This window comes from Eriocheir sinensis, chromosome 11 (genome assembly GCF_024679095.1).
Source record: "Eriocheir sinensis breed Jianghai 21 chromosome 11, ASM2467909v1, whole genome shotgun sequence".
Taxonomy (NCBI): domain Eukaryota; kingdom Metazoa; phylum Arthropoda; class Malacostraca; order Decapoda; family Varunidae; genus Eriocheir; species Eriocheir sinensis.
This window is the reverse complement of record NC_066519.1, coordinates 19431189-19458307: the sequence shown is the minus strand read 5'-3', so window position 1 is coordinate 19458307 and position 27119 is coordinate 19431189. Positions and strand designations below refer to the sequence as shown.

Below are 27119 nucleotides of genomic sequence, written 5' to 3'. Positions count from 1 at the left end.
AAAAGGCAAGCAACGAACAAGTGGGTGTATATATAGGCGGGGAATTTCGTAATGTATGTTGAAAATAGTGGGAGGAAAAAGCGGCGAGCAAGGCCGTCCACTCTGAAGGCAACACGAATAATAAGAACAGGGTATACAAAAAAAAAAAAAAAAAAAGCCTCACTGCCCCTTTGATATATGCTGCAGCTAACACTAACATTTAAAGGGAATAAATATAGGAATAAATAAGTAAATAATAACAATGTATACTCACGACAAGTCTATCAAAATAACATATGAATAAAAATAATAATAATGGAGAGAGAGAGAGAGAGAGAGAGAGAGAGAGAGAGAGAGAGAGAGAGAGAGAGAGAGAGAGCATATCGAAACTATCTCAGGGAAACAAATACAAACATAATTCAAAATACTACGAATATATATATAATCTTTCTCACGACTGATACACATCGAATTAACATTGCTATCATCTTAAAATGTATATAAATGTTTTAGTGCATTCCTTCAAGTTGAGTAAAGAAGAATAAAATACCACTATGAACGCATGTAATAAAAAAACGGAACTTATTATACTGAAATGTGACCCCGTTAAGAAAACTTTACACCAACAGTCACGGACATGCGATCCTGAAACCAGCTTTGACGTAACACTGATAAATGTGATACCAACAGACTTACACGAGCGCAAACACTGATATGTGATTCCGTAACAAAGAATAACCTAGGAGTCGACACATTAACAATATCTTACATAGCCAAACTACATCTCTTTCTAAATCTTCCCTCTTTTCTTTCCTTCTTAATTCCTCACTTTTTTTCTTCATCAACCTTTCGTCCTGTCTCGACACATTAACAAAACTTTACATAACCACGCCATCTCTTTCAAAATCTTCCCTCTTTTCTTCCCTTGTTAATTCCTCACCTTTCATTATCAACTTTCAACCTTTCTCGACACATTAACAATATTTTACATAGCCACACTTCACCTCTTTCTAAATCTTCCCTATTCTCTTCCCTTCTTAATTTATCAACTTTCTTTATCAACCTTTCCTTCTTTCTCGACACATTAACAATATTTTACATAGCCACACTTCATCTTTTTCTGAATCTACCCTATTATCTTCCCTTCTTAATTCCTCTTTTTTTTTTATCAACCTTTCCTCCTTTCTCAACACATAGTACATTCACACCCTTCATCTCCTTGTAAATCTTTTCCAGTTTCATTTTTTTTCATACGTTATTTCTTTTCTTTCTTTTCCCTTCTTTCATCTCCCTAAATTTACCAACCTCTCTTTTCATCCTTTCATTTCCTTCCTCAGTCCTTTCCACCTTCACCCACGTATTAAAACCAAACAATCTAACACCAATATGTGACCCTGTAGAAAAGTACCAAACCAACCTGATTTGTAACCCCGTTGAAAAGAACCAAACCTCCAACCAAGCCTACCCCTGATTTGTGACCCCGTTGAAAAGAACCAAACCTCCAACCAAGCCTCCCCCTGATTTGTGACCCCGTTGAAAAGAACCAAACCTCCAACCAAGCCTACCCCTGATTTGTGACCCCGTTGAAAAGAACCAAACCACCAACCAAGCCTACCCCTGATTTGTGACCCCGCTGAAAAGAAACAAGCCACTAACCAAGCCTACCCGTGATTTGTGACCCCGTTAAAATCTCTTATACAACGTTATCCAGATGTGATCCAGCGACAGGCAGCTGAACACACGTCCCGGAGCTGATACATATCAAGGCGTGCATGAATGATGTGTCGATCTTAATCTTAGAGGGATATACAAGGTCAGTGAGGCAAGATTGTGTGTGTGTGTGTGTGTGTGTGTGTGTGTGTGTGTGTGTGTGTGTGTGTGTGTGTGTGTGTGTGAACTTTATCGCCGTGTAATGTTGCAGGAGGAGGATAACCAGACTAGAGAACACACACACACACACACACACACACACACAAACACACACACACACAGGACAGTAATCAATGAACTAGTAGGTCAGCGAAGTACGTTTACATGAGAGAGAGAGAGAGAGAGAGAGAGAGAGAGAGAGAGAGAGAGAGAGAGAGAGAGAGAGAGAGAGAGAGAGAGAGAGAGAGAGAGAGAGTAGGTGAGGTCATCTGTGTGTCTGCGTATGAGTGCCTGTGTGTGTGTGTGTGTGTGTGTGTGTGTGTGTGTGTGTACTACAGGTAAATAATTAAGATTGCCAGACGGACTGACCTATATACTCCTGTCCTTGCCTTCCTCCTCTACTTCCTTACCCTTCTCCCCTCTTCCTCCTCCTTCATCTTCGTTTTCACCTCCTCCTTCAGTACAATCAACGCCTCTCCTCCTCCTCCTCCTCTAGCAATACCTTCTCTATCTCCTTGGCCTTGCTCTACCCTCCTCCTCCTCCTCCTCCTCCTCCTCCTCCTCTTCTTCCTTCCCCTCATCCTTGGCCTACCGTAGTATCTCTCCACCTTTCCTCCTCCTCCTCCTTCAGTCCTTGGCCTACGCACGTACTAACACCTCCTCCTCCTCCTCCTTCACCTTACCCTCGTCCTTGCCTCCTCCTCCTCCTCCTCCTCCTCTGACCTTGGCACTTCTTCCACCTCCTTATCTTCCTCTTCTTCCTCCTCCTCCTCCTCCCCTTCTTCCACTTATTACCTTCCCACCGACGGTATAAACAAACTCATTTTATCATGTCTTCCCCTCTTCCTTCTTCTTCTTCGTCTCCTCCTCCTCCTCCTCCTCCTCCTCCTCCACAAATGATATCTTTCCCTCCTCCTCCTCCTCCACGATATATTTTCTTATTCTCCTCCTCCTCCTCCTCCTCCTCCTCCTCCTCCTCCTCCTCCTCCGCCTCCACAAATGATATCTTTCCCTCTTCATCCTCCTCATCGATATATTTTCTTCTCCTCCTCCTCCTCTTCCTCCTCCCTCTCCTGTACTTTGGCCCAATAGAAGACAATCTGATCGGGGATGACTCACACACACACACACACACACACACACACACACACTCGATAACACGCACAATGAAAGCACAGTCAGACATTCCCAGACACACAAACACACACACCACAACCTACCTCCACACACACACACACACACACACACACACACACACTGTCATCTGGTCAATCGGAAGTCGTAATGTCGGTGTGGAATGTGTGAGAAGTAGGGCACCGACAACCCCCTCATTCCCCTCCTTCTCTCCCCTTTTCCTCCCCTCTCTCTTCCCCTATCTCACTCCATTCCCCTTCCTTCCCTACCTGCCTCTCACACACACTCCCCTCTGTTTTATCTTTATTGCCTGCTTTACTCTCTCTCTCTCTCTCTCTCTCTCTCTCTCTCTCTCTCTCTCTCTCTCAATACTTTCTACCTCCTGCCTATTTTTTCGTAATTTTCATTCATTCATTTTTTTCTTCTTCCCCCGCGCTCTCTCTCTCTCTCTCTCTCTCTCTCTCTCTCTTATCTCTACCCCCTAACGACCCCCCCCCACCCCAGCATCACTGCCAGATAACCCAGTACCGACACACACACACACACACACACACACACACACACACACACACACACACACACACACACACACACACACCAGAGGTTTCCACAATGACACGGCAGGATTATCAACCACAGAATTACATTGAAGGGAAAAAAAGATAACATACAACTGACAATACAGCAAAATACAGGAGATCCACTTTGTGCTAGCCAGGAATGTCCATATTTTTTGTGTATGTGGTATGTGGAATGTGGAATGGCAGAGGGCGAGAGAGTGAGGGGAAGTGAGTGAATGGCTGTGAATAAACTCCGTGGTATGAGTGGGTGAAGTGAATGACCTTGAATACTAGAGTGGAATGCGGCCTATGAATCAGGAGAGGACCGCTGGGAGTGAGTGAATTTGCCTGATGGAATGTAAGGAGAGATTGTTTTATGAGGGAATGACTGTGGAAAGGAGTGGAATGGACATGGGAAATGGAATGTTTAATTAAAAGATATGGTTGAATATTAAGGAGTGAATTACTGAAGTGAATTTGACTGCAGGAATGTAATGGGAAGATCTGTATTTTGGAGTGATTGTGGAATGAACGAGTGGAACGGAATGCTAAATACTGTGATTCTAACTAAGAGAAGAAGACTGGAGTGAATTTGCCTGATGGAATGTAAGGGAGAGATGTGTATTAAGGGTTTGATTGTGGAATGAACGAGGGGACAAAACGTGATAGATATGTGAAATAAACGTATGGAATGGACGGGTGAAATAGAATAAAGACTGCGATTCTAACTAAGAGGAGACTGCTGGAGTGAATTTGAATGATGGAATGAACAGGAAAGATTTGTATTGAGGAATTGACTGGAATGAACGAATGGATTTGGACTAGTAGAAAGGAATGCCAATAAGCTGTGATTGTATACTGTAAAAGATTATTAGTGATTTTGCCTGATGGAATGCAAGTGAGATATGAATCGAGGAAATGAATATGGAATGTAGATGTTGTATGAAATGTCAAAGGCTGCGATTCTACACTAACGCCTGATTTTTTTTTTTTTAAATCGTATTATATTCAACACCAATGTGGCTGAGTTGTCTTTTTTTAACCGGTTTTCTGGGCGTGGTTAGTTGGTTTTAATGATTTTTGTATCATTTCTTACGACAGTTTGAGCAGTGGGCTTTTTTTTCATATTTGTCTCCTTTTTTATGCCCTCGAACTGACTCATTTGCTGTAAAAAAATGGATGTAAAAGCCAAACTAGCCGCATACCTTAAAAAATAGTTATACGACGTTAGAGATATATGGCGTAAGAGAAGAATATGATTGGTGGAATGCATGGGGATATCTGAATTAAAAAAATGGAAGTAAAAGCCAAACTTGCCACATACCTTAAAAAATGGTTATACGACGTTAGAGATATATGGCGTAAGAGAAGAATATGATTGGTGGAATGCATGGGGATATCTGAGTAAAAGGGGCGATTGGAAAGAACAAGTGAAATGGAATGTAAAGAGACACGATCATATTCCAAGATAATGACCGTGAAGGGAAAGTTTGTGATAGAATGTGTGTAAGAAAGTTTGGAAGAGAGGAATGACTGTAGAATGGAATGTATTAAGCTATGACACTATGCTAAAAAGAATGATTGAAGGGAAAGTTTGAGATAGAATGTAAGAAAGTTGAGAAGAGAGGTGTGACTGTGGAATGGAATGTATTAAGCTATGATAATATGCTAAAGATATTAATTGAAGGGAAAGTTTGGAAGAGAGGTATGACTGTGGAATGGAATGTATTAAGCTATTACACTATGCTAAAAGAATGATTGAAGGGAAAGTTTGAGATAGAATGTAAGAAAGGTGAGAAGAGAGGAATGACTGTGGAATGGAATGTATTGAGCTCTGACACTATGATAAAGATATTGACTGGAGGGAAAGTTTGTCATGGAATGTATATATAAAGAATTGAAAGAGAAGAAACCATGACGAATGAAATAACAAAAGCTTCGATTCCAAACAATAACCGTGGAATAATTATCTGTGACGGAATGTGTATAGAAATTTTAACAGCAATGAATATGAAATGAAATGTCGAAAGCTACGAGTCTCAACAATGCATGTGGAATGAGTGTGCGTGCGTGTTGGAATGTGAAGTTAGAGGTTTAAAAAAGAGATGAGTGTGGGATGACCCGGTTATATAAAAGCTGCCTATCCTGGGAGGGGGCTGTGGAGTGACGTAGGTCCATATTGTAAAACGTATCGGGTTCCCATTACTGTTTCCCAAGGCCACAGAAGATTAACCGAGTCACAAAACAGTCCATGATATTCCCAGCAACTTCCATAAGAGGACAAGAGAAAAGTTGGAAAGTTTCGTTTAGTCGGCGCAACGTCCGGACACAGAGAAGGTTAACCGGGTATTCTTGGGTGACTTTAAACTATCACCAGGATCAGAAAAGTCCGTGAAAATCCCAGCAACTTCTACGAGAGGTCACAAGAGATGATTAACCGGGTATTCTTGGGTGACTTTAAACTATCACCAGGATCAGAGAAGTCCGTGAAAATCCCAGCAACTTCTACGAGAGGTCACAGAGCAGACTAACCGGGTATTCTTGGGTGACTTTAAACTATCACCAGGATCAGAAAAGTCCGTGAAAATCCCAGCAACTTCTACGAGAGGTCACAAGAGATGATTAACCGGGTATTCTTGGGTGACTTTAAACTATCACCAGGATCAGAAAAGTCCGTGAAAATCCCAGCAACTTCTACGAGAGGTCACAAGAGATGATTAACCGGGTATTCTTGGGTGACTTTAAACTATCACCAGGATCAGAGAAGTCCGTGAAAATCCCAGCAACTTCTACGAGAGGTCACAAGAGATGATTAACCGCGTATTCTTGGGTGACTTTAAACATTCACCAGGATCAGAGAAGTCCATGAAAATCCCAGCAACTTCAACGAGAGGGTTTTCAGACTGTCGAACTGAGGTACCCATGCGTTTACGAGTAGGGACGTAAGTGATGGGACGTGATAAGGGGAGGAGGGGAATAATGGTTGTGGAATGGCCTTCGCGGTGGAATGTGGTGAAGGAATGAGAAGTGGAAGGAGCTTAAAAGACGAAGTGAAGAGGATGGTAATATGCTGTGCTGGGAAACGACTGAGGGTGGTTAGGGTTGTGGGAAATTGTCACTATACCACAACCACCATCACCATCAACACCACCACCACAATCAACACGACCGCCATCATCACCACCACAACTATCACCATCACCATCTATATCATCACCACCACCATTATCATCCCCACCACTACTATCACCATCAACACTACCACTATCATCACCACCACCACAATAAACAATAACTAAAGAATGTTCAGAGGAATGTTCTAATCCCAACACCACAATCACCATCACTATCACCACCACCACAGTGACAACAACCTCACACAGTATTACCAACATCACCACTTGTACTACTGACACGCAACTACATAAATTAAAATCTCATCACCACCACCACCACCACCATCATCATCATCATCACCAGCAGCCTCACCCTCACACACTATCATCTGCAGCATCGTCTAGTTTTGTCCTCTCCTCCTCCTCATCTCAACCTATTAACATCATGATCTCAACCGCCACCACTACTACTACTATCACCACTACTACTACTACTACTAAAACTTGCACCAGTTACTACTAACACACACACACACACACACACACACACACCATCCAGCTGTAGCTTGTTAAGGCAATAAGGGGAGTGGTAGGGACAGACCCCCCCTCCTCCCCTCTTCCCTTTCCCCTCTCCCCCAAAGGTCCTTTAAGACCCAATTTGCGCCATAAAGGGCAGGGATGAAGACCTTTAAGTGACACACACACACACACACACACACACACACACACACACACACAGCCTCGGTCCCTCAGTCTAGTTGAATCTTGGCTCATGAATGGCTTGCCTGTGTGTGTGTGTGTGTGTGTGTGTCACTTGAGGCAATGCTGCTAAACTATAAATTCCATTCCATACCCGAGAAAATAATCTTATAAAACATGGACGATTCTCTCTCTCTCTCTCTCTCTCTCTCTCTCTCTCTCTCTCTCGAGGGCAAGGAAACCGGTTACGTTCAAGAATTTTTAGATCAACAAGTCTGGAGCACACACACACACACACACACACACGTTCCTCCTTGATACAGTGATTTCACTTCTGCTGAGCCTGTAAATTGCATATCCGTACCTCATCTTCAACCACCACCACCACCACCACCACTACTACTACTACTACTACTACTACTACTACTACTACTACTCCCACTCCAATGCAAGGACAACGGCGAATGGCAAAGAACCAAGGTGAAGATAAAAATAAAAGGCGCGAAAATAAGATAAAAGGAAGACCACAAAAAAATGATACAATGTTGTCCAGTAGCAGTAGTACTAGTAGTAGTAGTAGTAGTAGTAGTAGTAGTAGTAGTAGTAGTAATAGTAGTAGTAGTACTAATAGTAGTAGTAGTAATAGTAGTAGTAGTAGTAATAGTAGTAGTAGTAGTAGTAGTGGTGGTGGTGGTAATGGTGGTTGGGAGGCAGCAACAAGTCGAGATGAGGAGAGAAAAGGAGTAAAAAAAAATGGTAATGGTAGGGTTAGAAGATGCCTCCTCCTCCTCCTCCTTCCTGTCTCTTCCTCTTCCTTCTCCTCTCTGCCTCTTCCTCTTCCTCCTCCCCCTTTCTTGTCGTCACCACCAGCAGAGAGGCTAAAAATGTCCCAACCCGTCTCTCTCTCTCTCTCTCTCTCTCTCTCTCTCTCTCTCTCTCTCTCTCTCTCTCTCGTATTTATCCTCTCCCCTTTCCTCCCCTCCTCTTCTCTCCATCTCCCCTTGTTTACCTCCCCTCTCTCCTCCCCTTGTTTACCTCCCTCCCTCTCTTGTTACCAACGTCAGGGTTACGCTCTCCTCCTACTACTACTACTACTACTTCTACTACTACCCCCACCACTACAACAACTACTACTACTACTGTCCTCTTTCTATTGGTATATTACTTGTTGCTATACTTATCTTTGCATCAATAACAACAAAAACAACAACTGCTACTACTATTACTACTTTCTATTTTATATTTAAACCACGAAATGTCAATACCTGTCTTCTACTACTACTACTACTACTACTACTACTACTATCCTCTTTCTATTGCTATACTACTTGTTGCTATACTTATCTCTGCATTAATAACAACAAAAACAACTGCTACTACTCTATTCTATATTTAACCCACGAAATGTCAATACCTGTCTTCTACTACTACTACTACTACTACTACTACCACCACTACTATAATTAGAATGTCACGCTGTAAGGTCTTCACCACCGCGGAAAGGAGAAAGCGGTGTGGGTGGTGATGCATGGTGCTGGTGGTGGTGACAGTGGTGGTGGGTTTTCCGTCTCCTCGCATTTATTCCTCACCACCACCACATCATCTCTTATCACCACTATCACCACCATAAACACCATTACCATCACCGTTAATAATAAGATCACCACCAACTTACTTGTCAGAAAAGTATATAAAAACGTTTCGGGGAAGTCTCTCTCTCTCTCTCTCTCTCTCTCTCTCTCTCTCTCTCTCTCTCGGAATGTGTGATGGAAGTTTATACATAGCAATACGAGGAAGACAACATCACCACTACCAACAAAACGGAGCCCAGAACGAAATAATTGAATCAGCAAAGGAAAAGAACGAAACACAAGTGAATCAGCAACACCAAGATAACACAACGAAACACTAGAATCACCAAAGAAACAGGACGAAACAAGCATAACAACAATAAAGCAAAACAAAACAAACCACCAGAAACAGCTGAGGAATAAGCAACAAGTGAAGCAGATTGAAACAAAACACCAACAAAACAAAACACTAGCATCACACACAAAAAAAAGGGACAATGAAACAACGAACCACAAGAATGAAACAGTAATGAAACAGAACAGTGGGACAGGCAACACTTAAAATATAAAGAACAAGGGGAAGGAAAGGGACGGGTAAACGGGACAGTGGGACAGGGAACACTTAAAATATAAAGAGCAGGGGGAAGAAAAGGGACGGAACACTTTAAAATGAAGAGCAAGGGGGCGTAGCAGGGGAAGGAAAGGGACGGAAAATATGGAACAGTGGGACATAGCAAGGGGCACTTAGGATGAAGGGCAGGGGCGTGGCAGAGAGGGCCTTGGGCAGGGAAGGAAAGGCTTAACGAAGAAGGGAGGGAAGGAAAGAAGGGAGATGAGAAGGGGGTTGAGGAGAGGGACGGGGAGCGAAGGTGGGAAGGAGAGGGAAGAAGAAAAGGAAGAAACAAGGAAGAAAAGAAGAAAGGGGAGGAGGAAGAGAGAAGGGAAGGAAGAAAAGAAGGGAGTGGGAAGGGAAGGAAGGAGAGGAGAAAAGGGAGGGATAGAGAAAGAAGACTGGGAAAGAGCGGAAAGAAGAGAATGAGAGGAGAGAGGGAAGAAGGGAGTGAAGGAAAGGATAGAAGGGTGGGAACGAAAGGGAGGAGAAAGGAAAGGGAGATGAGGAGAAAGAGAAGTCTGAAGGAGATTGAAATGAGAGGGAAGAGGGACGTAGAGAGAATGAAGAAGAGGCGAAAAGTAGAGATGAAAGGGTGGGAAGGAGAGAGAGAGAAAAGATTGAAGGAGATTGAGGGGAGGAGAGAAAAGGGAGAGAAGGGAGGAGAGGAATGTGGGAGGGTAGAAGTGCGGTGGAGGGAGGAAATGAGTTTATAAATGGAGTTAGACGTAAAGATTTAAAATATGGTAGAAGGTGGGAAGAGAAGGACGAGGAAGGGGGAGGAGGAGAGAGGAGTGGGAGTGAGGTTGAAGTAATGGGAGAGGAGACGAGGTAGAGAGGGGAGGTTGACATACGAGTGGGGTAGAAACTAGAAAGGGAAAACAAGGGAGATGAAAAGGGAGAAGAGAAGGGTGGAGGGGAGGGAGAAGGGCAACCATGGCAACACATCATACAGAGGTTAAAAGGGGGAAGGGAAGGGAGGGAGAGGACAACAAAAAAGGGAGAACAGAGAAGAAGTAGTGACAAAAAAGAGAATGGACAAAGATGGGTGCGATATGGAAAAAGGAAGAAAGGTTTGAGGGAGGGGGGAAGATAAGGGAGAAGGGAGAAAGATATGAGGAAGGGAGGGATAGAGGGTGACAAAAAAATGGATGGGGAAGGAGAAAGGAAGGTTAAAAGGGTGTGGGAGGGAATGGGAGAGAAGGTAGGGAGAGAAGTGGGAAGGATGGGGAGAAAGGGAGAAAATGAAGTTACAAAGGAGAGATGGAGGGAGAGGGAAAGAGAAAGTAGGAAGGGAAAGGGAGAGGTGGGAAGGAGGGAGAGAAAGGAAGAGAATAAAGTTACAGACGAAGGATAGATGAAGGGAAAGAGAAAGTAGGAAGGGAAAGGGCTGGGAGAGTAGAAAGGAGGGAGGGACAGGATTATGGGAAGGTGGGAGGGAAAGGGAGAGAAGGAATGTCACGACAGGGAGAAAGGATGAAGGGAGGGAAGGAGTGAAGGGAGGGACAGGATTAAAGAGAAAATAAAAAAAAGATAAATTATGGGATAGGGGAAGGAGGGAGGGAGGGACAAGGAAGAATGCCGCCACCACCACCACCACCAAAAGCCTACCCAAAGCTCCCTCCCTCCCTGACACACCCAACCATTCATCACGTGATCGCCAAGGCCCCTCCCTCCCTCTCCTCTCCCACCCTAATCCCAAGCGGTGGTGGTGGTTGTGTTGTTGGGGCTGGTCATGGCGGTGGTGATGGTAGCGGTGGAGGATGCTGTGTGGAGGTGATGGTCCTAGAAATAGTAGTGGTGATGAGGTAATTGATGTACTCGTTAAGTGTTGTTAGCGGCGGTGATGAGCGTGGAGGAGTTTCGTCACACCACCGCCATCACCCACTCAACACCACTTACGAGCCATCACTTAATTAACCACAAACACCACCACCACCACTACTGCCACCTTCATCCACCCTTACAACCCAACTAACTGAAACATCCTTACTACTACTACTACAAGCTATTACTACAATGTAACCAACACCATGAATGAGTACTATACGGATCAGGTTACACACAAGAAAAAAGTAGAAACAGAGGAAGATAGAGATGATGATGATGGTGGTGAAAGAGAAGAGGGTGAGGATGAAAACGAGAGGAGGAATAAGTAAAAGAGAAAAGGGTGAGAATAAAAACAAAAGAGGAGAAAGAAGCGAGCACAACACACACACACACCAAAAGCACTAACCTAACGTTCCCAAATGTACACAAAACCAGACAACGTTCAATGCAAACACCCCAAACCTAAACAGAGGGGGAAAAAACGTTTGTATACCACTCCGCTAAACACACACACGAGTAACGTTCCATAGCCTCTCAGCCACTCATAGACAGCTGCGAGACTTGTCAACAAAGAACCAGACAGCCACTCGCGCCCAGCACCAACCCTGCCCCGCCCTCAGCTGCCACACCCTGCCCATGCCCACCGCACCCTGTATTCCTCTCTACCAGCGTTATGTTCACCCTGCCCAGTTGCCTATCCCACCGTCCCACCTCACCCTGCCACACCCTATTTCCCTACCAGTACACATTATCACCCTGTTAAGTCACTAAATATAACCGTAGACAAAGCATATACTACCCTGTCACACCCTACACATTCTTGTCAAACCCCTTATCTCTACCAGTGCATATTTTAACGCTGCCCAAAGTCACTAAATATATACGTATACAAATCCTATCCTACCCTATTCACCATGTCCTATTAAATCCTTCTTAGCTACCACGCCCATGCCCACAACACCCCTGCATTTATCCCTGTCAGCATGCACGTTCACCCTGCTCTGTGGATAAACTGGATATAATTATGTGTACCCTGCCTAACCCACCCCTGCTTTGTCCTGTCCCGCTCCTTGCAGCCACACCCCATTCCACATACCCAGCACCAACCTTGTATCTCTCCCTCTATGCCAGTATACGTATTCACCATGTCTAAGAATAAACAAAGATACGTACAGAAATATAAACGGGTTGGATAAAAGTTTCCTCAGTAAATACGTTGACGCGGCTATGATTTAAGACCCATGAACACCAAGGGGGGAAAAAAATAGACCCACTGAGACAAAGATAGGCGACACACAGAGGCAAGATTACAAGGCGAAAAAAATATACGTAACAAGTGTGTGATGATATACGACCAGTCCTGTCTCATATCTGTAAACTGTACACATTATGAAAACAACAAACTGATTAATATCACTCAATCTCACCTTCCATGGTCGCGGTGTTGACGATGACTGACGGGTGATGAATTTAAGGCACCATACCACCACAGCGGGGGAACACTATCACAACACCACCAGACAGATACACAGCCAGGGAACGAGGTAGTGAATGAGGGAGGAAACAAGAGGCAAGGGACGTAACTGAGTGACTGGCGACGGTTAATTCAGTCACTAGGGCAGGAGGGGAGTTGGGTCTGACTGGATGACTGATTGACTGGTGGGGTAAATTCAGTAACAAGGGCAGGAGGTGGGGGGAGTGTGACTGGATGAAGGAAAGTCAGTCACGAGGGTAAAAGGTGACTGACTGATTGGATGGAAGAAAGTCAGTCACAAGGGCAGGAGGTGACTGTGAGTGACTGATTGGACGGAAGAAAGTCTGTCACAAGGGCAAAAGTGACTGACTGACTGATTGGATGGAAGAAAGTCTGTCACAAGGGCAAGAAGTGACTGATTGGAAGGAAGAAAGTCTGTCACAAGGGCAAGAAGTGACTGTGAATGACTGATTGGATGGAAGAAAGTCAGTCAAGGGTAAGAAGTGACTGTGACTGACTGATTGGATGGAAGAAAGTGTCACAAGGGCAGGAAGTGACTGTGACTGACTGACTGGCGGTGGTGATGTATCTGGTAAACACTCTATAGGCCTTGCTGGTGAGGACATGTGCACTCAAACACCAATACACGCGCGCACACCAACACGAACACACACACGAACGCGCCCGCACGCACTTCCTGAGGCTAACTGAGTCATACACCCATTTCAGAGGCTATGGGTGGTGGGTGTGTCACGCCTCTGTGCTGGTGATGAGGGGGGAGCCACGGCCAAGAGGGGAGTCACCAGCAGCAGGCACCACACAGCTGTTCCCGCCCTCACCACACGAAGGGAACGCCGTGGTGGAGGAAGGACAGGAGGGCCGCGAGGACTGGTAACACTGGTGACGCGGAGTAACGCCTTGACGCATTCCGTACTGGTCTTGTCACTCTTGGGTACACGCTACTTGTGAATGTGAAGCCTTGCGCGCGGACCGACCGGCGACACTGCACCCTTCCTCCTCGACAGCCCTGGCGGCACTGGCAGAAGGGGCGCAAGTTGGCAACCGACTCAAAGGCATGTTGGATGTTGCCAGATTCACCAGCCATTATCCTTCCTCCTCATCGGTATCTGATCTGATTATCGCACCCACACCTACTAATTAACCTGATATTACTGGTACTCAAATTAATTACACTTACACGTATAAAAAGGTAAAAACACGTAACTCAAGCTATTTCAATTACCCCAACCCTCTAACTGACGAATTTTAATGCTATACTGTGCTAATGACCTTAGTAATCAAGTTTCGCATATAATAAAAAACAACAATCAGATTTTCTTTCATGTATTATTCTACAGATGGAAAAAGTAACTGCATTTCGAGGTACTGGCAACGCTGCATGCTGGGTTGTGGCTTGCGAGGGAACCGCGGGGCCTCGGGGTACTGCGCGCGCACCTCCCCGTCCCCTTCTTCCTCCTCCTCCTCCTCCCTCGCCATCACCTGCCTCGCCCTACCCCATTCCCTCCCTTTCCTCCTCCCCCCGCCCCCCATCTGCCGTCCTGATCCCTCTTTCCCCTGCTCTCTCTCCCCCTCCTCCTCCTCCTCTTCCTCGTTCTCCTTCACAGTTGAGACAAAACAAACTTCACTAGACTATTAAGTTATATGTATACCCAGACGAGTAGTAGTGGTAGTAGTAGTGGCAATAGTAGTAGTGACCCTCCTCCTCCTCCTCCTCTTCCTCCTACTCCTCCTCGTCTTCCTCCCACCCAGCCCAAAGAGACATTCAACACCCACCACCACCACCACCACCCCGTTCCCCTTCCTTGTCCCAGCCTTCCCGTCTCACTACCACCACCACCATCATCACTATTCCCTCATCACCATCACCACTGCACCACCTCATCCCCCTTCCCCTGCTTCCCCTGACCCCACATTCATCCCCTCTCATTTCCCGTCACCATAACCACCACCTCTCTCTCTCACACACACACACACACACACACCTAACCATTAATTAACTCATCACCAGCACTAAACCACGTCACAACACCCTCCTCTATGGGTGACCGGTGTCTCTCGTGACCCCGGGGGGAAAGGAGGAGGAGCTATAGGGAGGGAGGGAGGGAGGGAAGGGTGATAAATGAGAGTGAGGGATTGAGAAGTTGTATATTGTTTATGGCATGTTATTTACACCATGAGAGGAGGGAGAAAGGAGGAGGAGGAGAAGGAAGAAGAGGAGGAGGGGAGGGGAGGGGACTTGTTGCTATAATGTCTGTCACCATTGCTAATACATTCTTGCCTCACTCTTCCTCCTCCTCCTCCTTCCCCTCATCCTCCACCTCATTATCACCATCATCAGCTATTACTAACTTCACTGCAGGATAAGAAACACATTAATTCCACCCCCCACCCCCCATTCTCTCTCTCTCTCTCTCTCTCTCTCTCTCTCTCTCTCTCTCTCTCTCTCTCTCTCTCTCTCGCCTTGACTTCCTTTCCTTGCCCTGGGTTGTCATTCTGCCGCAGTTTTACACGTTCATGTGACTCGGGTGAATTGCTAACAATACGATTCTTGGGTACACACGGTTCCGCTTGCTTCCGACACTGCGAGACTAAAATAATAATGAAAATACCCCCTTACATTAACCTTTGTAGATGAATTAGAAGTCATATCAAGTCATCTCTGGATAGGAAACTGGTTATATATATTTATGTATTACCTTTGTTGTTGTTATTTTTATATATGCTCAGATTATTCCAGTATTTTCTAGTTCTTTGTTTTCTGTCTCCTCTTTGAAACCGCAGAGCTCAATGACTTCCTTCTTAGTTAAATTAAATGTTGATCTTAAGTATTGCTCTTCTTTTTTACCTCTTCGTTTTCACTCGTTAACCTTCATAAACGACTAAATATGATCACTCACCAAAGTAAACTAACGTATATATAATTAGTAGAAAATGCAAAACAAACTAAATAGTGTAAATAAATAATGTAAAAGTTAAGTAGTTAAATCTCACATCCAAACCAGGCCACACACTTAATATAAACTCCTTAAAAACTCACGCAATAATAGCAAAAATAACTTCAATAATCCCTTCTTTCAGGCAGCATCAGTATTATTATTTGCAAGGAAAAACACACACGCAAAGAGCAAGTGTTGTATGTCACGAAAGAATCAGGTCAGGCAAAGCAGATTGGATCAAATAAATGTTAACAAGCGGAATACGTTTGTTTAGTGCATACAATCCACCTTAAGTATAATCAAACGGTAGCATGTTACTTTACACACATTAAAAAGTTACTACACACACACGTAAGCGATGTATATGTATGTGTGTGTATGTATCCGTAGCTACACATACACGCACACACACAAACACATACACACACAGGTTGCAATCTTGTCTCACTATTCAACTTGCGTGTCAGGAAAACCATCGCGATATAGAACAATGTTGACACCCTTTTCCTTACTATACATTGCTGCGGCCTAGAAATTAAAAGAGAGGAGAAAAAAATAGTAAATAAAATGAGATTGAGTTATTTATGTGATGTGTGTGTGTGTGTGTGTGTGTGTGTGTGTTTGTGTGTGTGTGTGTGTGTGTGTGTGCCAGCTAACAACATACTGCGTCCACCATCACCACCACCACTACCACCACGACCACCACCCTCAACACCACTGCTTTCACCCACCCCCTTGCGGCTCTGTGTGTGTGTGTGTGTGTGTGTGTGTGTGTGTGTGTGTGTGTGTGTGTGTGTGTAATCCATCTTGCCACACACACATAAACACCTCACTTTCTTCCTCATTAAAATTAACAGACAGCAAACGGCGACTGTCTGGCCCTTCCCGTCTGTCAGTCAACGAATCAGGCGTTTCTCCAGGTAGATAATGTTACACAGGTGTTCCCCGGCCCTCACCTGTTGCGGGAAGACAGGTATGTATGAGTGTGTATGTATGTATGTACGTAGGAAGGGAAGGAGGGAGCGAGAGGGAGAGAGGAAGTTGGGAAGGAAGGAAAGAAGAAAGGAAGTATTGGAGGAAAGAAGGGAGGAAGAAAAGAAGAAAGGAAGTATTGAAAGAAAAGAAGGAAAGAAGGAAGGAAGGTAGATTTGTTTCTGTCTATGTATGTCTGTATGTATGTAGGTGTCAGTATAAGGTATAGGTAAGTAGGTAAATTTGCGTCTGCCTATGTATGTAGGTAGGTCAGTAGAAGGTATAGGTAAGTAGGTAGATTTGTGTCTGTCCGTAAGTATATATGTAGGTAGAAGGTATATTCAGTACTGTCCTTCACATCAGGCCGTAAAGGAGATCGATCAGGTTCAAATGAGTGGTTTTTTTAGGTTCAAGGTACAGAAGAACAGTCAAACTACCAGAAGGATCATAAAACTAGCCCTGGAAATGCACAAAACACCCATGAAAGCCTTGTCAAATATATATACTAGAGATCCAAAAGGTAAAAAAAAATATGACCCCACGAGTATGTGTGTGTGTGTCTACCTCCACATCCAAGGCTAAGACCAAATAACACCCTAACGACCCTTTAATCTATGTCCTGCCACGCCTGTCACCCCAACACAGCAAAACACGACTATATAACACACATTTATGCACTCAGCTATCTGTCTCTACCCTCTGTCCTTCAATGCGTGTGTATGTGTTTGTGTGAGTGTGTGTGTGTGTGTGTGTGTAATAACGGAAGGAGGACAACAATCATTCCGCTTCATTAGCAGAACACAAGTAAGCAGCAACAGGGTAATTAGTCGTAATGAAGGACGGATGAACGAAAATAGAACGGCCATCACCGGCAATAATAGCTTACTACGCGTATTACCGGCAAAGCAATTCAGCGACAACAAAAGGAGGTTCAGGATGTCGAGAGAAGGAAAGGAGAAGATGGGTAATGAGGAAGACAAACAAATGGATGAAGACGTCAGACAGATAGACAGATGAATAGATAAAAAGAATAGAGAAATGGATTCCAATGGATATGTAGAGAAGGAAAGGAGAGAGAGATGGATGAAGAGGAACACAAACAATTGGATGAGGATGTAAAAAGACAGATAGCCAGATGAATATAGATAAAAAGAAAAGAGAAATGGATGATGTGTAGAGAAGGAAAGGAGACAGAGACAGGGAAATGAATGATGTCAGACAGATACACAGATGAATAGATAAAAAAAAAGAAAACAATCATCATCATCAACAATAACATGAAACAAATGAGAAAGAACCACTCTAGCGAAAATCGTGGTTTGACTGAAGATCCACGGAAAATTTGCCCAGTGTAATAACCCCTTAAGACACAAACAGACAGCAAGGACACGACAAGAGAGAGTACAATAACCGAGCGCAACACAAGACTGCCTGACGTTACTGAAAGCCTTGGCGGAGGAAGGGACAAAGACAGGAAACAATAATAACAAGAAGAAGAAGAATCTGATGAATATAAATACGTATGCTGTGAGGGAGGAAGCATCAATAACCTCCTTTCTTAGCTTCTTGTATTCATGTTTTATTCATTTTTCTTCTTTGTAGTGAAGGGGATGAACCCGGGAAAAAGGAAAAGAAGAAGAAAAAAAAGGAGGAAAGAAGTGCTTGCAAGATAAGATTATATGCTGTTCTTATATAAAAAAAACAGAAGATGGGAAAAATGAATGTATACACACACACACACACACACACACACACACACACACACACACACACACACACACTTTTCTTTTAGTGAAGATGAACCAGAAAGTAAAGAAAAGAATAATACATACAAAAGAAGTGCTTGCAAGGTATATGAGGTTCCAATATAGATACAGAACAATAGAAGATGGGAAAATGAATATACACACACGCACACACACCCCAGTAACAAAGGAGTCTTGCCTATGTGTAAATTAACAAAATGACGTTCTTTTTTAATGCTGATGTTAATGTTATTCTAGTGGCAAACGTAAGAGGTATATAACAATGATGTGTGTGTGTGTGTGTGTGTAAGAGAGAGGCCCATCTTCACACACACAAACACACACAGCTGAGAGGCAATGAACAGCTCTGTGTTGGGGATAGTTAGGATAATTCGGGATTGGGAGGCATACTTAGGTCAGGCTTAAGATTACGACCATGTGTGGACCTCTGTGTGTGTGTGTGTGTGTGTGTGTGTGTGTGTGTGTGTGTGTGTGTGTGTTGGCCATTACTTTCCCTGGTTCATGAATGTTATCACCTAAATCATCATATGTCTCAATGCACTGATGCAAGAACTAACTCCACATTCTCTATCCACAAATACATTCTTATCTTTCCAGGGCATTAGCGTGGGTATAGATATCACTGGACATTTACTGTACCTTGAGCTGTCTAAATTGCACTTGTAAGTCCCATATGCAACATTTCTTAACACTGCTCACCACCTATGGAGCTCAGTTTAATCATTCTTTATTGAGCACTACTCTGTCCCACTAAACCACAGATCCCAAGTCAGTAAGGCAAAAAATCCATGTCACACAATTCACATTTATACAGACAAAGAATGGAGTGTGAGAACGTTTTATGCAGGGTTTTTTTCTCTCTAATCTGTCCTGGTAAACCACAGCTCCCAGGTCAGTACAGTAAGTCACAATCTCTATATAACATCACCTCTACAGACAAAAAAAATGGTGTGAGATCTTTTTATGCATTTTTTTTCTCTCTAATTTGTCCCGGTAAACCACAGCTCCCAGTAAGTCATAAATCTCTATATAACATCACCTCTACAGACAAAAAAAATAGTAGAACTTTTTATGCATTTTTTTCTCTCTAATCTGTCCCAGTAAACCACAGCTCCCAGGTCAGTAAGTCATAAATCTCTATATAACATCACCTCTACAGACATAAAATGGTGTGGGGGAGGACTTTTTATGCAGTCTTGTTTTCTATATCTTTTTTTTCTGCCCTTGAGATGTCTCCTTTGCTGTAGATAAAAAAAAGAGGAGTTCACAGACCCCGCAAAACCCACATCATGAGAAACCACGGCTGAATGTCTTTTTTTACGTATTAGAGGCTCAAAATAAAGCAGGAATACAAGGCTATGCACTGTGGTAAGGGAAGTAACATACCCTCACACACTCACACAGTTATCAGCCTATCGTCTTGGTTCTGTGTGTTTTCAGGGAGTGTTTTCAGAGTCGTCTGGTAAGGAAAACAACACCAGCTGCAACGGACGAGTGGTGGCAGCTAAGTGAACAAGTGGCCGGCGGTGTTGAGTTTAATAAAAAAAATCAAGTAAAATATATATAAAAAAAAGGAAAAAAAATGGGAAAACTTGACGTATCTGTTCTAAGGAAGTTTGTTTGTGGTATTATTTTTTTTCATTCTTTTTAGTCATTCGTTTCATGTCCTTGTTTTCCTTTATGGGTTTCGATGGTTCATATTGGTAGTTTTTTCCCTCCTTTTCACGTCCTTATTTTCCTTTATGGAGTTAGGCGAAGTTTGTGGCATTGATATATTTCTTCTTCTTTTGTTTAATGTCCTTATTTTTACTTACGGAGGTAGACGAAGTTTGTGGTGTCGATATATTTCTCTTTTGTTTAACAGCCGGTATTATAAGGCACTTTCGGTTCTCACATCAGCTATTTCTAAAGATCAAAGAGGGATCAGTCGGGTTCTAATGAGTGTTTCTTTATGTTCATGGTACAGAAAAGGGGTCAAACTACCACCCGGGCCATAAAACTACTCTTGGAAATGCCCACAACTCCTACGAAAGCCTTGTCAAATTTGCGTTCTTGGGCGACGAAATGTTTTATAATACGACCCAATGTCATACTTTTTCCTTATGTGGTTGGGTGGCGCTTGTGGCGTTGTTGTTACTGTTATGCCTGCTGTGTTTGCGTGTGTTTCTTTCATGCATGTAGAAATTTATACCATGAAAGACTATGAACCAGGCTGTATTGAATTGTTAGTGTTAGTGTTTGTGTTGCTGGTGGTGATGGTAGTGGTGTTGGTGTTGGTGGTGGTAGTGGTGAAAAAAGGAACAATGCTTGGGTTATATTTAGACCCCATTATTCATGCTTTTGTTGCCTGACACTAAAAATTATATTGAAAAGGCTTCTTAAGTTTCTGGTGGCCTCATTATAGATGGAAAAAAAGGATGCAAAACACACACACACACACACACACACACACACACACACAAGATGATGACAAAATAGTTTCAGAGGACAGGATACTGCGACCTTGATTCACTCCGGGAAAAAATCTAATTACTTGTGGATAAGAACAATTCAATAGGTGTTGTGTTAGGAAATTAATGGTGAAGGTGTTTGTTATGTTATGTTAAACTATGACTTGGAGAAGGATGGAAGAAGAAGAAAAAGAAGAAAAAATGAGAAGAAAAGGTGTTATGGAATTATTGGTGATTTTTGTTATGTTATGCTATAAGTTGAATGAAGAAAGACGAAGACAAAGAAGAGGAAGAAGAAGAAGAAGAAGAAAAAGAAGAAGAAAAGAAGGTGTTATGGAATTATTAGTGATGAAGAAGAAGTAGAAGAAGAAGAGGAAGAAGAAGAAAATGAGAAGAAAAGATGTTATGGAATTATTGGTGATGGATATTTTGTTATGTTAGGTATACTATAAGTTAAATGAAGAAAGAAGATGAAGATGAAGAAGTAGAAGAAAAAGAACAAGAAGCAGAAGAAGAAGAAGAAGAAGAAGAGGTAGAAGAAGAAGAAGAAGAAGAAGAAGAAGTAGAAGAAGAAGAAAAAGAAGGCGGCGGCATTTAATCTCATACTTCATAAGGTTAAAATAACTACTAAAGAACAAATATACAGAAAAATATAATTCACTATTTTTACCATAATCATAATTTTGTGTAACTTGATTTGATAATGAACATCTAGACTATCAACTTATTTTCCTATTCTTGTGCAGTTTTGTCGCTAAAGGTTAACTGGACAATGAGGTGAGAAAACAAGAAAATTACTGTAATGGTTAGGAGGAATTATGTATTTGGTGTAATGTTGATGATAATAGTAACATATGATGACAACCTCTCTCTCTCTCTCTCTCTCTCTCTCTCTCTCTCTCTCTCTAAAGTAGTTCCCATCCCAAAGTCAATAAAGCAGAAAATTAGAATCAGTGTACTTGACTTTGTATAACTTCCTCGACAAACACTCTCTCTCTCTCTCTCTCTCTCTCTCTCAGCAGCTGTGTGAGTGACCAGTTATCTTTAACAGCACTTGGACAAACAATCCTCACTCAGTCCGCTGCAGCTAATTGATACGTTACTATTTTGCTTACGCTATTTTTTTCTTCCTCTTGACAACAATGAAAACACTATGCCAGTCCCTCCTTGTCCTCCCTCAACACTGTCTTGTCTTGTCTCGCCTTTGTTGTGTTGTAGCGTGTGTGTGCGTGGTTGTGTTTACCTAGCTGTTCTCATATTATCCTGCCTCTACATCTTTCATCCAGCTTAGTTTTAAAATTGTGGATGTTTCTTGCCTACACCTCATCCTCCTCCTTCTTCAACTAATTCCAAGCATCATTACTTCTACATGGAGCAATAAATTTCTTGGCATCATTTCAACATCTAGTCTTCTTCTTTAACTTGTATTCATGACCTTTTGTTCTTCCATTATCTGTGTGTTTGTGTGTGTGTGTGTGTAAATGATCCTGTGTGTAATATCTTCCTTGCTAGATTCATGGTTGTGTGGTGGTTTGAAACAAAGACTCCTACACCAACACGACCCTATGAATACAAGTCAAGGCAGGGACAAAATGTTAAGTGACAGGGGTAGGAAAAGTTTTATATATGACTAAGTACTCCAATTCAAGGTCTTCTGGAGATTCATAAGTGTGTCCCCTGCATCATTACAACTCTATGAATACACACCAAGGCAGCACAAACAAAGTAAGCGACAGGGGAAGGAAAGGTTGTACGTATATATGACTTAAGTTCTCCCTCCATCATGACAAAAATAAAGAAGTTCTCCCTCCACCCTGACATGAATAAAGAATAGAGTAACAAAAAACATCCAGCCCACATGATATAATTTCTTTTAAAGTTGACTATGAATCATATAATACCGATAAAAATGAAATCAGAAACAGCGAGAGTTGGTAGGCGAGGAATTGAGCATGCTGAGAAAGTGCAGAACTGGAAAGGTGGAGATATTTCAGCCGTGGCTTCACCCTGTAGCTAAGGACGGCAATGTTGCTAAGAAAATATAGTGGTAAGTAGGCCTTGTAGAATTACAGATACTAACAAAAAAACTATGAACATCACAGCGATACACTAGTCACACTGCTTGCTGCCACCTCATGTAATATTCTTCGTTTTGTAATAGGTATCTGGTATACTACGAAACTTATCTATCTTTTCTTAGCAGCATGGCCATCAGCAGCCATACAGGGAAGTTCACATGCGGGTGAATTGCCAGAATTCCACTTTCCACATTATTCACATGACCTCTGCATGTTACGAAACACAGAAAAAATAATCCTGGCCTGGAAAGGGGTTACCAGTGCCAGGAATTAAAACTGTGATAAGCCAGATGGGAAACCACTCCTCTAATCAGTTGGCCAAAGATGGTAGTATCTCACTCGCTGAGTGGGATATGGAGGGTTCCACGTCAGGCAGGTCACTACACAGGTACAGGGTATAGGAAATAGAGGGAGGTATATAATGTTCAGATACTTATACATATTTTGTTTTCTTTGCCAAGATTTTCTAAAAATCTATGCAGCATACTTTTTGCTATTTCGGTATTTTCTATATTAACTAAAAATACTGTATCCCTAATGTTACATATTCATGAATGTAATGTACTTATTGACTTTCAAGTCATTGATATAATCATACTTTTCTTATTAGTGCAGAGGTTACAAACCACCGCAAAAAGAGTATTAAAAGGAAAAAATTATAACTGCTTCAAACAAATATAACCACACAGCCACTTATCAGCGTGTGACTCTAAAAGGAAAGTGATGATGCAGCAAACATCAGAAAGCCTTCCCCAGGTGGACACGTAAACACACACACACAGCTACCAAGATCAGTATCATAAAGTTCAAAATGATACAGATAACATAAACAGCAACCTGTGTATGGGAAGAGGAAACACAGCAAACAGCAAAACCCTTCCCTAAGATTATAAATACAAAACATAAACAGAAGAAGAATAAACAGCAACCTATGAATGGGTCTAAACAGAGGGCAACAACACAGCACACATCAAATAAATCTTCTCCGGGCGGCCTTGTCAAAACAACTGCCCGGCTCAGGTGTGAGGGGGCGGGCCGAGACAGGGGCAGGACGGGACAAGGCTAGGGGCTAAACAAACACAAACAAACATCCTAGTAGCCCCATAACACCCTCAGAAACACACCATAATAAGGGAAATAAGACAAAAAACAGCTGTACGCCCATAACAGCAGGTCAGGTCACAGGGGGCAGGTCGAGACTGGGGCAGAACGGGATAAGGATGGGGGCTAAACAAACACAAACACCCCAGTAGTCACAAACACCCCCAGAAACACACCATAATAAGGGAAATAAGACCGAAAACACTTGTACACTCATAACAGCAGGTCAGGTCACAGGGGGCAGGTCAAGACTGGGGGCTAAACTAACACAAACAAACACCCCAGTAGCCCCATGACACCCTCGGAAACACACAATAATAAGGGAAATAAGACTGAAAACCCCTGGACACCCATAACAGCAGGTCAGGTCACAGGGGGCTGATCGAGACAGGGGCTGGATGGGACAAGGCTAGGGGCTGAACATACACAAATAATCACCCCAGTAGCCCCAAACACCCCCAGAATATGCCATAATAAGGGAAAAACAAGACTGTGGAGGCTGCATTGTGGCATGGACAGGAGGGAGGAAAAGGATGAAAGACAAGAGAGGGTTAAAGACAAGTGTTAAATTTATGTTAGATTTTCATGACCTCCCAACCTGACCCCCATGTCACCCACAGGTCAATCTACACTCCTGAGGTCAACCCATGGGAATGAAAAGGATGGGATAGGAAGGGATGGAAGACAGTAAAGGGTTAAGGAATGATGTTTAATTTAAGTGAGATTCTGATGACCTCCCGACTTGTACCCCATGTGTCTCTCCCTCCAGGTCCCCCACAGGTTAATTTGTGCCCCTGAGGTCACCCCAGAGGAAGTGATGAAAGACAGGAAAGGGTTATGGACATATGTTAAATTCAAAGGGTTTTATAGTGACCTCCCTACCTGACCCTCGTGAGACCCTTCCCCTAGGTCACCCACAGGTCTATTCACACCCCCGAGGTCAACCCAGGGGAAGGGATGGAAGGCAGGAAAGGGTTAAGGACTGACATAAAATTCAAGGGCGTTTCTGATGACCTGACTTTACCATGACTTGACCCTCGTGTGCCCCTCCCCCCAGGTCACCCACAGGTCAATCCACACCCCCGAGGTCAGCCCAGGGGAAGGAAGAACGGGCAGGAAATTGTTAAGGACTGATGTTTATATTAAGCTAGATCCTGTTGACCTCCTGACCTGACCCCCATGTGACACCCATGTGCCCCTCCCCCCAGGTCACCCACAGGTCAATCCACACCCCCGAGGTCAGCCCAGGGGAAGGAACAGCAGGCAGGAAAAGGTTAAAGACTGACATTTATATTGTTAGATTCTGTTCACCTCCTGACCTGACCCCCGTGTGACCCCCCATATGCCCCTCCCCCCAGGTAACCCACAGGTCAATCCACATCCCCGAGGTCAGCCCAGGGGAAGGAACAGCGGGCAGGAAGACGAAAAAGGGTTATGAAATGGATATGGACTGACATTTAATTCAAGGTACTTTCTGTTGACCTCCTGACCTGACCCCCATGTGCCCCTCCCCCCAAGTCACCCACGGGTCAGCCCAGGGGAAGGAACAGCGGGTAGGAAAGGGTTAAAGACTGACGTTTATATTGTTAGATTCTTTTGACCTCCTGACCTGACCCCCGTGTGACCCCCATGTACCCCTCCCCCCAGGTCACCCCCAGGTCAGTCCACACCCCCGAGGTCACCCCAGGGGAAGGAACAGCGGGCAGGAAAGTGACAGCGGCGGACATGTTCCCTACACGTCTTATATAACCCCCAGCCTTGACCCCCGTGTGACCCGCCTCCCAGGTCATCCCCAGGTCAATTAAGGCCCCCCCCAGGTCCCCCCAGGTCACCGTCTCACCTGACCCTAGGCGGCGGGGGAGGGCGGCACCACAACAACAACAACAACAATAACAACACTGGCGCCATCTACGAAAATCAATCAGCATCTGCTACATATAGATTACTGGGACTTTATTTCGTTTATTTATTCTGTTACTGTTTTTATCTTGTCTATTTTTACCTTTTCTCTCTGTCTATGTTTCTTATTATACGTGTTTTGTCTCTTTCTCTTTATCTCCCTTATACAAGATGCTCCCGCGGCTGCTCTCTTCCACTTCATCTATTTCCCTTGTAATTATTTTTCTCTAACTCATTTTCACCTTTTCCCTCTGTAAATGTTTCTTATTATACATGTTTTATCTTTCTGTCTATCTCCCTTATACAAGATGCTGCCTGCTCTCTTCCACTTCATCTATTTCCCTTGTAATTATTTTTCTCTAACTCATTTTCACCTTTTCCCTCTGTAAATGTTTCTTATTATACATGTTTTATCTCTTTCTCTTTATCTCCTTTATACAAGATGCTCCCGGCTGCTCTCTTACACTTCATCTATTTCCCTTGTAATTATTTTTATCTAACTCATTTTCACCTTTTCCCTCTGTAAATGTTTCTTATTATACATGTTTTATCTCTTTCTGTTTATCTCCCTTATGCAAGATGCTGCCTGCTGTCTTACACTTCATCTATTTCCCTTGTAATTATTTTTCTCTAACTCATTTTCACCTTTTCCCTCTGTGAATGTTTCTTATTATACATGTTTTATCTTTCTGTCTATCTCCCTTATACAAGATGCTGCCTGCTCTTAACACTTCATCTATATTTCCCTTGTAATTATTTTTCTCTAACTCATTTTCACCTTTTCCCTCTGTAAATGTTTCTTATTATACATGTTTTATCTCTTTCTGTTTGTCTCCCTTATACAAGATGCTGCCTGTTCTCTTACACTTCATCTATTTCCCTTGTAATTATTTTTATCTAACTCATTTTCACCTTTTCCCTCTGTAAATGTTTCTTATTATACATGTTTTATCTCTTTCTGTTTATCTCCCTTATGCAAGATGCTGCCTGCTCTCTTCCACTTCATCTATTTCCCTTGTAATTATTTTTCTCTAACTCATTTTCACCTTTTCCC

The 27119-nt window shown here is 43.2% G+C and overlaps 1 protein-coding gene across 2 annotated transcripts in view; it reads right to left on the bottom strand.

The window, feature by feature from the left end:
* Positions 1-26103, bottom strand: part of LOC126997030 (phosphatidylinositol 4-kinase beta-like) — a 94530-nt gene extending 68427 nt beyond the window's left edge. Inside the window, exon 1 of one of the 2 annotated variants that reach the window (XM_050858061.1) lies at positions 26007-26103. The gene's annotated coding sequence lies outside the window, so the exon portion shown is untranslated. Of the gene's footprint in view, positions 1-12795; positions 13904-26006 lie in introns of those variants that run through there. The other variant, XM_050858060.1, reaches the window with a different exon arrangement.
* Between the last annotated feature and the right edge of the window lie 1016 nt (positions 26104-27119).